This window comes from Lucilia cuprina, chromosome 4 (genome assembly GCF_022045245.1).
Source record: "Lucilia cuprina isolate Lc7/37 chromosome 4, ASM2204524v1, whole genome shotgun sequence".
Classification (NCBI taxonomy): Eukaryota; Metazoa; Arthropoda; class Insecta; order Diptera; family Calliphoridae; genus Lucilia; species Lucilia cuprina.
In genome coordinates, this window is record NC_060952.1 from 66,814,420 (window position 1) to 66,826,624 (window position 12,205).

Consider the following 12,205-nt stretch of genomic DNA (forward strand, 5'->3'; position numbering starts at 1 on the left):
ACCACTTATAGAATTGCGTTCTCCGATTTTAATGTCCTTATAAAAGGATCTCAAAGTTTAAAGGACTACAAACGAATATTTAAAATATTGAATTGCGTTCTCCGATTTTTATGTCCTCATAAAAGGATTTCAAAGTTTAAAAGACTACAAACGAATATTTAAAATATTTATATGTATTTTATAATGCTAATATTGGTATCAAATGAAAGAATCTGTACATTCTATCTATATTATTTACTGTCTCACTTAGAGAAAAAACGAAAAAGAAATTAAATTTAAAAAGGATTCATTTTCGACTCAAAAACTTTTAACTACTTTTTTGTGATAAATTTTCGTTATGATTTCCAATTCCTTCTTGATGATTTGAAATAAATTATAATATTTCGAAGCAAAGGTACTAAGCTTCATTTGAAATTAATATTAATACCAACTTTTTAATATAATTTTGAAATTCCATCTATTGAAATTGGATGTCTTCTAAACTTTAAAGTCCTTTTTCAGGAGCATAAGAGCTGATTATGAAAAACTGAGTACACAGAGTTAATACTAATGGTCCACAGTTTCCTGTTCGCATAGATTTTTCATGTTTGAAAATAACAAAAATATTATTTTCACTTTAATTCTTTGTTTAGTTTTTTATCAAATACTAGAAATTATTCCTGTTTTGTGAAATGCTTTTCTATATAAAGACATTACTGTTTTTAAAATTTTCAACTAGTTCTATATTTCATACGTTCCATTGAACACTAGTTCAACTAAAACTGTTGCTGAAAACTTATTAGAGATAATTAAGAACACAACATTGTTCCCAAACAATCTGGTTGTAAAAATAAAAGAAATATAATTATTTCCATGATTTCTTTTCAAAAATCATCAAATAAATTTTCTTTATTATAGAAAATTGATTAAGCAATTAAGAAAAGAAGAAAATTTATTATAAAAATACTAAATTTTGTAGAAAAATACATAGTAATTTTACTGCTAAATAGTGAGTTTTTCTTAATCGGTCAATTGATAGAAATTATTCGGTTTATTCGTTATTTGAAATTTGACAATTTTCATTTAATCGTCAAAAATTAATCGATTAACCGAACGACGATTAATCGTTTGAATACTCTAATGTATACACATCAAATCCGAAGAAATACACTTATGCCTCTACCGGGTCTGTTGTGCGCTTCTTAACCAGTATCCCAGGTGGGAATCGAACCCACCTGTGACACTAGACTAGAATACTAACCACTAACCTAACTAACCACAACCAACATCCGACATTTTTTGATAAAATGAAGTTGCGTCGCGTGGAGAACAGTGTTTTTAGTACCATGAAAGTCAATAAACACATCAATTCTTAAATGTTAAGAAAATAATAATTTTATTTTGGTTATATTTTTCAGTCATGTGTTGTATAACGTATCTGGGTTACTACATTAAATAATTAATATATTAAATAAATGTTTATAACTTAAAGTATTAGATATATTACAGTAATATTATTTTTTCAATATGAAATAATTGAAATATCTTTTAAAGAAATTAATAAAATTGAAGATAAACCTTTAAAATTTACTTCCTAGATTTGTTTTCTATATTTAAAACTTAGCCGAATTTAGAATAATTGGTAGTGCTTATGGTGATCGAGGTTTTAGTGTAAGAAAAAAAGTATCAGGCGGTACAGCTACACAAGCCGGATATGTTTTTATTTGTGATAAATCTTTACTGGATATATCGAATTTGTGCATTATATTAGCAAGCATTATAAATCCAAATCCCTTTACCAAGTTCTGACCAATGCATGTTCGTTTTCCAATGCTAAATGGAAGAAAATGTGGTATATTTTTTTTAAGTTGAACGTGTTGCACATTTTTTGTAATTGGATCAATTTTGGGTGGATTAAGAGGTACAATAAATCGTTCTGGATTGAATTTTTCTGGTTCGTGCCAGTATTTAGGGCTGGTGTTTAATTCATAATTGTTGATGAATACAATTGTGCCCTTGGTTACTCCATAACCTCCAATTGCAACATCTTCTGTTGCAACGTGTGGTACTATAGGCGACGAACAGTATCGCAATACTTCATAAATTGTTCCAACAGTATATGGCATGTTATCAGTGTCCATAAGGGAAATAAATCTTTGATTTTTACTAAGAATATTGTCCACTTCCGCCTGAATTTTTTTACCAGTTTCGGGGTTTTTAACTATATAAGCTAACGCCAACATTACAAGGTTTCCTATAGCAGAGTGACCACCAATAAAATCTTCCAACATGTATAAATAGTATCACGAGAAACCTCATCATTCTCGCCATCATTCAGACTTTTTAATAAGGCATCAGTAAAATCTCTCTTTCTGGCGCTTCAGCGTCAACATTTCTTTCTCTATCATTTATTATACGTTCTAAAATAAATTTTCGAATTGTATTCGACCAATGAACAATTTTCTTCATATGATTAGCATAGAATGGACTTAACCATGGTAAAAAATCTACAGCATATCCTTGGTTAATCTCCCAAAATATTTCATCAAAACAACGAACTATATATTGAAATTCTTTATCGTCATAATCAAAACGTATGGAGCACATATACTGACTAAACATATTAGCACAGGTTTGTTGAACTAAAGGCTTTAATGCAATTTCCTTTCCATCATTTTTCACGGTAGCACTTAAACGATCTAAAAATTCTTACATTTCATAACAACCAACATCCGACATTTTTTGATAAAATGAAGTTGCGTCGCGTGGAGAACAGTGTTTACGAGCTAAATTTCTGCGTTTTTGCTGAAGTTGGGACCAATCACAAAGGGCCAGCGCTAGAAAATAAAGAAAAATAAAACCATGCCATTTAATTACCGGTAATATGAAATAAAATTCGTAAACTAAAGCTTTTTAAGAAAAATCAATCATATATATTTTTTTTAATTTATAGTAAATTTTTGGTAATCTTCATAATAAAACAATAATAAGGTAGAATCAGTAGAAAAGTAAGTTCTCAATTTTACATGCCTTGAATTGTCATAAAAAAGAGAATTAAAAAATATAAAGAAAAACGTCAAAAAAATTATTGAAATTTGTTTTATGAAGAAATTAAATGAAATAATTTGTATTAAAAAGATTGAATATAAGTAAATCAAAAACAGGATACAGAAGTGTTTAATGTTGTTTGTGTGCCGTTCAAGGATCGTTTTATGGTATTTTTTCGTGGTTTTCATTTTAGGATTTTTAGGTTTTTCTCTTTTTTGTTCTTTTTTGTTGGACTTAACAAGGCAGAGAATTGACAACTCACTTTTTTATGGTTGTATCATGGTAATATTGAGACTAAAAATAAAAGTATTCGATCATAAATTTATAAAATGTATAAAAGGCAAAAGATAAATATTTAATTATTTACTTAAAATAAAAAACTATTTTATATTTAAATTGTTTAAAAACCATTCCTATGTATTTTTAAACAAAAATATAATTTGCGTGAATTATTTGCTAAAGAAGTCCTCGTCCTCACTTTTTAAAGTGATTTGTCGACATCATTTAAAATTGTAAATGACCTGAAAACATACATGAGCACACTACAGTATAATTTAATTGCATTACACATTTCAGTAATCAGTAAATTTCTGTTTTCAATATATCTTTAGTGGTTACTGAAAAATTTTCAGTGTTCAGTAAATTTTTACTGATTCCTGATAAAAATTACAGTAAAATTTTACTGAATACTAAAATTTTTTCAGTAAACAGTAAATAATACAGGTAATACAACTCTTACTGAATACATCAATTTTTTCAGTAATCAGTAAAATATTCAGCCAAAATGCATTATATGTTAAAAAATATTATATACTCATACAACTATTATCATATTGATCTCTTTTACTATGAATAATCTAATATTATAAAATATAATAAATGCTTCCAACAAATTTTTATCGACCGACAACATAATATAATATTTCACCTATTATATAAATTTATTCATACATATGTTTCGATTTGATTTCAAATAATAATAAAATAAATTTAGAGATAAAAGTGAGTATGTTGTATTCGGCTGTTGCCGAATCTTAAGGCTCAGTTAGTCTCTACGTTCCGTTCCGTAATGAATCAGCTGATTCGTATTTGGCTTACGAAAACCTGTGTAAGTCGTTAGTTTGGCCGTAACGTTGCGTTGCGGATGAACCTGTAGAAAATAGAATTCAATCCGCAACGTTAAGTGACAGCTATAAACAGCTGACATAAAATACAAAAAAGATGTAAACAAGAAAAAACCAGTGATGTTAATGTTTTAAAAATAATGTACATCCAAAAAATTTTAATTATTACGATTAATTGAAATAATTTAAAATTAAACATTAAAATTAATGTACTTCTTATATTAATAAATATTTATTAAAAAAATTATACTAAATGCTATGAAGTTTAAAATTAAAAAAACTCTGAAATATGTCAAAGAAAATGTCAAAGTTGACATTACTTTCAACATAAATGCCATAGAAAAAAAAAAACATTTAGACACAATGAAAGAAAATCAACTCTGGTTTTTGACACAACAAATCAGAGTTGCTACATTCTTACGTATAAACTAACTACACATAAACAGTGAACGGAACGTCACAGAACGGAAACGTTACGGAACTTTCAAACTAACTGAGACTTTAAGCAGGATTTCCACAGTACGCATTTTCGCGTCAAAGCATTACTTGCTTTTTATACCTATTTCGCATTAAGTCATCTCGGATTGTATCTCTGATACCCACACAGAAAAAAAGATGAAGAAGAAGGAAAATATTTTTACTGATTCAATAAATGTTTTTATTTGAGTTTTATTTATTTATTTATAGTTTTATAATGAACTTAAATGAATAGCTATAATTCTTACTTGGTTTATAATATTTAAGGTATAACCCCCGATTCATAGGTTTATTAACATTTTCCTTACAAAATTCCTACAATAAACCATCAATAACTTTATTAAGCATTTATGAACATGGAGGTAAGTGTTTCAGTTTTCACAGTACAAAATAATAATTTCTAGAATATAAAATAAAATTGTTGTAAGTACCCAGGAAAAACTTACATTGAAAAGTAATAAGTTAAAATGATAATAAAACCTCTTTTCATTACTTCTTTAATAGCAGTTTAACTCTTTATTTTAACACGGTGATGCCATTGGAAAGAAGTACATCTACGCTCGCTTAAAAGTTGGGAGTTAAAGAAGAACATTTTGCTTACTAAGAAGTTGTTGAATAAGTTGTTTCGTGAGGAAAAAGGAAAACCAATAAAAAATCTTCATAGGAAAAAGAAAACAAGTAAAAAATCTTTAATAGAAAGAAGTAAAATATTTACTGAATTTTTCATATATAATTTAGCAAATTTGTTTACCAAAACTACAAATAATTTCAATACTGAAACTTACAACGCAAATTTTATTTCTCATTTCTGAAACTATTATTTTGTGCTCCTAAAACTAAATTACTCAAACATTTAATGTTATAAACCAAATAAGAATTATATGAATTCATTTTTGTAACATAATTCATTTTTGTAAACAAAAAACAAGCGATTTTTATGAAAAAATTGGTCATATTTTTTTTTCTTGTATGTGGCTATGTAAAACAAAAATTTTAACAAGCAATTAAATAAGAATGTGTAAACAAAAAGACAAAGCCAACAATAAGTAGTAGTTATTGAAAAGTAAGTGGTACTTTTTTCTAAAAATTTTAATTTTATAGAATTAGTAAAGATTTTTTAACATTCAATGTACATATATTTTTTAACAAAATTTTTATAGTGTCGAGGATCGATCTGGCAACGACTTGATCGACCTCGACTAAGCCGCATCGGCCACTTATTCAGCGGCGGTGTAAGTACGGCCCAAGCCGTACTTTCGCGGCTAAGGAGGACGAAGAAGTGAGTCTTCGACTACAACCGAACGCCAGCGGCCAAAAAAAAAACAAACAAAAAATAAATAAAAACATATAAATATAAAAGAATTTTAATAAAACAAATTCACAAACATTTATATAAACAATTAAACAAACATTCATACAAATTGACTTGTAACCATTTGTATCGCAATGAAACTCAACAAAACTAACTGTTATTTTTTTCCCAAATTTACCGAGGATCGGTCCATATTTGACCTATATAAAGCCTCATTTAGAAATTTTAGTTTTTTATCAATAAATGGCTTAAATATTTTGGAATTATGGTAATATTCAACATAAAAGTTTCATTACAAAAAATAAAAATTTTATAAAAGTAAAAATTGTAAAAATATACTCATGGTGTAGGGTATCATATGGTCGGCCATGCCCGACTATACTTTCCTACTTGTTTTTGTAAACAAAAAACAAGCGATTTTTATGAAAAAATTGGTCATATTTTTTTCCTGTATGTGGCTATGTAAAACAAAAATTTTAACAAGCAATTAAATAAGAATGTGTAAACAAAAAGACAAAGCCAACAATAAGTAGTAGTTATTGAAAAGTAAGTGGTACTTTTTTCTAAAAATTTTAATTTTATAGAATTAGTAAAGATTTTTTAACATTCAATGTACATATATTTTTTAACAAAATTTTTATAGATTCAAAAAGAAATTTTGTGAATTATGTGTATAAATAATATATCTGTTTCAGATAAAATATCTGCTTAAATTTCAGTACAAATAGAAATAATTTCCTTTATTGTTTTAGTAAAATAATTGTTTGAAAATGTTTCGAATATTTATTAATTCGAATATTTATTATTTCAATAAGAAAAAATTGACACTTGTTTTTTCGAAAATCGTATTATTTCGTCCTATTTAAGTAAAAAAAAAATACATTGCCAAAATGGGATGCCTCCTTTTGACTAAATATTAACATTAAAGAATTAATGCTTTTGTTATTATCGAAAAAATTTTCTCAATTATTACATCAATTATGGATTATTTTGGCTCATTTATTTTTAATGTCAGTATTGAGCGTTAAAGTTCTCGTGTATATATTCCTCGTAAAATTTTGTAGAGCGATTTTTGTTTGTACAAGTCTTGTTTATGTTGAATTTCATTGTTGTATTCGTATTGTTAAGATAATAATGATGAACGATTATTTTCTAAGAGGGACCTTATATAATGCGGTGGATCCTCGTCAATTTTATGACTATCGTTCCATAGTTGACACTACCCCCATATAAAAACGAGTATAGCGATAAAATTTGAAATACATTAATACATTTTTTACAACACAAAATTGCCAAATTTCATGAGAATCGGTCCATAATTGTCGCTACCCCCATTACTTTAACGCTAAAATACGAGTACAGCGAAGAAATTTCACATAACTTATAATCAAGTCAAAATCTTTCTACCAAGAGTTATAAAAATCTGCTTAAAATTCAGAAAATTAATGTTGCACTCACAACTGGCATCATTAAAGCAGTGCACTGCAGTGTAGTGGTGAAATTTATCATAAACAAGTTTTATAGCAACAAAAATCTCTCTAAAAGCCCTATTCCAAAATTTCTGATGTCTATATACATAAGTATATAAAGTAAATGATAATATAACACTCTAACTTGTTTAAGCTATTAGTGATCGTTAAAGTAATTTTCTAAAGGCGCTCGTTAAACGGTTTAGGATCAATTATGGTCCGATCCTTATAAAAATAAACGAAGATATTAAGGTTCCTAAAAATATATTCATGTCGAATTTCATCGCTATAGATAATTCTTTTAGACACTGATCCATAATAAATATTCCGTCCAAAAGTAATTTCTGCTGTTTTGCCCCTCAACGTACGTATAATATTATAAAAAGTAACGTAATCATTTATATATATTCATAGTTTTTAGAATTAATATTATGTAAAATTACATAATACTTAAGCTCACAAGGAATATTTACATAGGCAAATATATAAAAAAATTGGGATAAACGCATTTGCATACATACATCAATTAAGTAATTTGCCTATGTAAGATTTTATAAATTTTAAGAAAAAACTTTATCTGAACAATTATTTATAGCAAAATAAAGCAATTTGTTTGTTGTATTTTTAAAGAATATTTTATTTTAATTTTTTACTATAAAAAGTAAAATCGTAATATTTATTAACGAGATTTTTGATAAAATGTGAACGTATTGTTAATTTTTTAGGTCAATAAAGTATTTTGCTTTTTTAGGTTTTTTGTTATTTTTTTAATATTGCTGCACTATTTTATAAAATTTAATATTCTTATTATTCCTATATATTAGAGTAACATTTTTAGATATTTTAGTAGTGGAACGACATTTCTTTCACATTTATTAACCGATAATCAATGGATTTGCACCAAAAAAAAAAAAAAAAAATGTTTAGTGTGGTTTAAAATTTATATATTATAACAAAAATAATCTGGGTTTTGGCCATTTTGTATTGATAAACAAAAACAACATTACGGAAACCCATCTATTTGGGGAATACTGTGTAAATTTTATTAAGAATTGTAGAATATTGATTCTTATTCAATAAATCTAACACTAAGTACCATCCTAGCCACTCTAAGTATGGGGACATCACCATATACCACTATAGAACTATTACATGCTAAAATCCTGATTTTCAACCTCATATTTTAAATGCTTTATTTTATGAACAAGATACAGTAGGCGTATTAGGATCTGGATAGTTATTCTTGATTTGGGTTCTAAACATTTGTAAGTGTATGTATTAGCTGAAAAATATTGCTTTTGTTGACCTTAGGGTATGATAACCACTTCTATTTTAAAATATCTAAATTAGGTATTTTTCCTGTACAACACGACAGTTTTCTTTACATTAGTTCCAAGCATCCTAAGGTCTGTTTAGAGGTCTAAATTTAAACATAGTGTTCCTCCTAGTTCGTATATGGATTTTGGAGAAGATAAATCAGAAGTTTATTGATTAGAATTTATAAAAATGAAAATTTAAGAAAAAAAAAAAACGTTGAATTATTATGAATGTGTCCCTAAAACTTTAGTAATCATTTCCTATACAGACTTTGTACAAAGCCTTCGACTGAAAATCCTCTAATATGATATCTTATATACATTACGTTATAGGTTTTTTTGAAAGGCCTATAACAGAAGACCGTTTAATAGGCCTTTTTTGTAAGCCTTCTATCAGTCCTCTGATAAAAGCGAGAAGGCACTTGGCTGACAATGACAAACCGTGCATAATTGTACTTGTGTTTGCACAATAATGCCTTTAGTAAGGCCTCTTTACAGCCTCTTTTTCCTGCGGGTTGTTTTGTATGTTTGTTGATTTCATTGCGTTATACTTTGTTTTTTATATTTTTACTGTCTAACACCCGGTTTGCTCCGCTACCCCAATCGTAATTAAATACATAATAATTAAAAAATGTATTTATTGAGTTATTAAACTAAGCCATTTTTCTTATAATACACCTAGGCCACAATCGGGCCTGTTATGCGCTCCTTATCAAAAAAAAAAAAAAAGGAAATTGAATGAATTATTTTTCAGTGTTCAGAAATTTAGTTTCCTGAACGTAATTCCTAAGAATCTTCCAATAAGTGTTAGTCAGAAACGTTATTTTCAGAATAACATCACTTCCAAGATACTAGGATCTATCTTGGACGAATGCCTGGCAGTGGCAAAGAAAGTGCTCCAGAGTTTCACTGTCCTCTCCACATGCTCTACATACGTATGAATCCGCACGTCCAATTTTGCATAAATGTGCTCGTAATACTGCGAGTCCACTCAGAAAACGTACTATCATACTCACTTCAGACTTGCTCATTTTCAGGAGATTTTTCGTCTTGCCCTAATCAGGGTCGCCCCATAGGATTTTCGTGGTTCTACTGTTTCATTATTCCATGTTCTCTTATAAGATTCCCACGCCGATATTTTTACTACAGCTCTTGTTGCGTCGAATGGTTTTGCGTTTGTCAGGTAAACTAAATGAGATAATTTCGATATAAAAAATATTCTACAGATTTCTAGAATAAGTGTAAATCAATGAAATATAATTATGAGATGTTTAATCAATAACATTAAAAAATATAAAATAGAGTAATTGATGAAATGATCCAAAGAATTATTAGAAAAAACACCCTGAGTGGTGCTTCAAAATCTCTAACTGCCAAAGTGAGGCGACTTGTATCCAAGGCTTACAAAAAAGGCCTATTAAACAGTCTTCTGTTATAGGCCTTTCAAAAAAACCTATAACGTAATGTATATAAGATATCATATTAGAGGATTTTCAGTCGAAGGCTTTGTACAAAGTCTGTATACCCTTACATAATTACCTGTGAGGGCAATCTACAAAGCCTACTGAAGCATGGGTTATTAGGGAAGATATTATTAATAAATTCGACATTAAACTTAAGGAATTGACTCACATGTGTATTTGATTTATAAAAGCATGATTTACGTGAACTTTTAGTTTTGCAAAAGTCAAAATTTTGCAATGCATCTTGTTATACCTCATCGAGTTGTCGTTGCTTATTTATCAAAGAGTAAAAAACATTTTTTTTTACAAAATTTTTAAAGGTTGTCTCGGATCATTGCTCATATATACCTCATTAATGGACCGATTTTGCTGATTTTAGATAGTTAGTTTGAAAGGAGGATGTATACTAGAGTATTCATTTATTCGGGTTTTTGTCTTATTCGGTTTATTCGACAAATAATTATTTGAGGTTTTTCGTAAGCCGATTAATAATCGGATAATTAAAAATTATTCGGTTATTCGAATAAAAGGAAACTAGTTGTTATTATTGCTTTTAACAATAATTTTCTTCATATACATCCTGTAACAATTTTAAAAAGGATTCTCACACAGAAAAGTTGATAAGCATGTGAAAATAGATTCCACTTATAGAATTGCGTTCTCCGATTTTTATGTCCTTATAAAAGGATTTCAAAGTTTAAAGGACTACAAACGAATATTTAAAATATTGAATTGCGTTCTCCGATTTTTATGTCCTTATAAAAGAATTTCAAAGTTTAAAGGACTACAAACGAATATTTAAAATATTTATATGTATTTTATAATGCTAATATTGGTATCAAATGAAAGAATCTGTACATTCTATCTATATTATTTACTGTTTCACTTAGAGAAAAAACGAAAAAGAAATTAAATTTAAAAAGGATTCATTTTCGACTCAAAAACTTTTAACTACTTTTTTGTGACAAATTTTCTTTATGATTTCCAATTCCATCTTGATGATTTGATATAAATTATATTATTTCGAAGCAAAGGTACTAAGTAAGCTTCATTTGAAATTAATATTAATACCAACTTTTTAATACAATTTTGAAATTCCATCTATTGAAATTGGATGTCTTTTAAACTTTAAAGTCCTTTTTCAGGAGCATAAGAGCTGATTATGAAAAACTGAGTACACAGAGTTAATACTAATGGTCCACAGTTTCCTGTACGCATAGATTTTTCATGTTTGAAAATAACAAAAATATTATTTTCACTTTAATTCTTTGTTTAGTTTTTTATCAAATACTAGAAATTATTCCTGTTTTGTGAATTGCTTTTCTATATAAAGACATTACTGTTTTTAAGATTTTCAACTAGTTCTAGTTCAACTAAAACTGTTGCTGAAAACTTATTAGAGATAATTAAGAACACAACATTGTTCCCAAAAAACTGGTTGTAAAAATAAAAGAAATATAATTATTATAAAAATACTAAATTTTGTAGAAAAATACATAGTAATTTTACTGCTAAATAGTGAGTTTTTCTTAATCGGTCAATTGATAGAAATTATTTGGTTTATTCGTTATTTGAAATTTGACAATTTTCATTTAATCGTCAAAAATTAATCGATTAACCGAACGACGATTAATCGTTTGAATACTCTAATGTATACACATCAAATCCGAAGAAATACACTTATGCCTCTACCGGGTCTGTTGTGCGCTTCTTAACCAGTATCCCAGGTGGGAATCGAACCCACCTGTGACACTAGACTAGAATACTAACCACTAACCTATTGGAGGCCACTGATTTTAATTGCTGATATTAATTGCACGGAAAAAAATTGTAACTACTTTTTTCGTAATATATACAAACATATTGTGTTCTGGATTGAATTTTTCTGGTTCGTGCCAGTATTTAGGGTTGGTGTTTAATTCATAATTGTTGATGAATACAATTGTGCCCTTGGTTACTCCATAACCTCCAATTGCAACATCTTCTGTTGCAACGTGTGGTACTATAGGCGACGAAC

The 12,205-nt window shown here is 27.9% G+C and overlaps 1 pseudogene; it reads right to left on the minus strand.

Annotated features, from left to right (window-relative positions):
* Window positions 1–1,142: 1,142 nt before the first annotated feature.
* LOC111686006 overlaps window positions 1,143–12,205 on the minus strand; it is a 48,683-nt pseudogene continuing 37,620 nt past the window's right edge.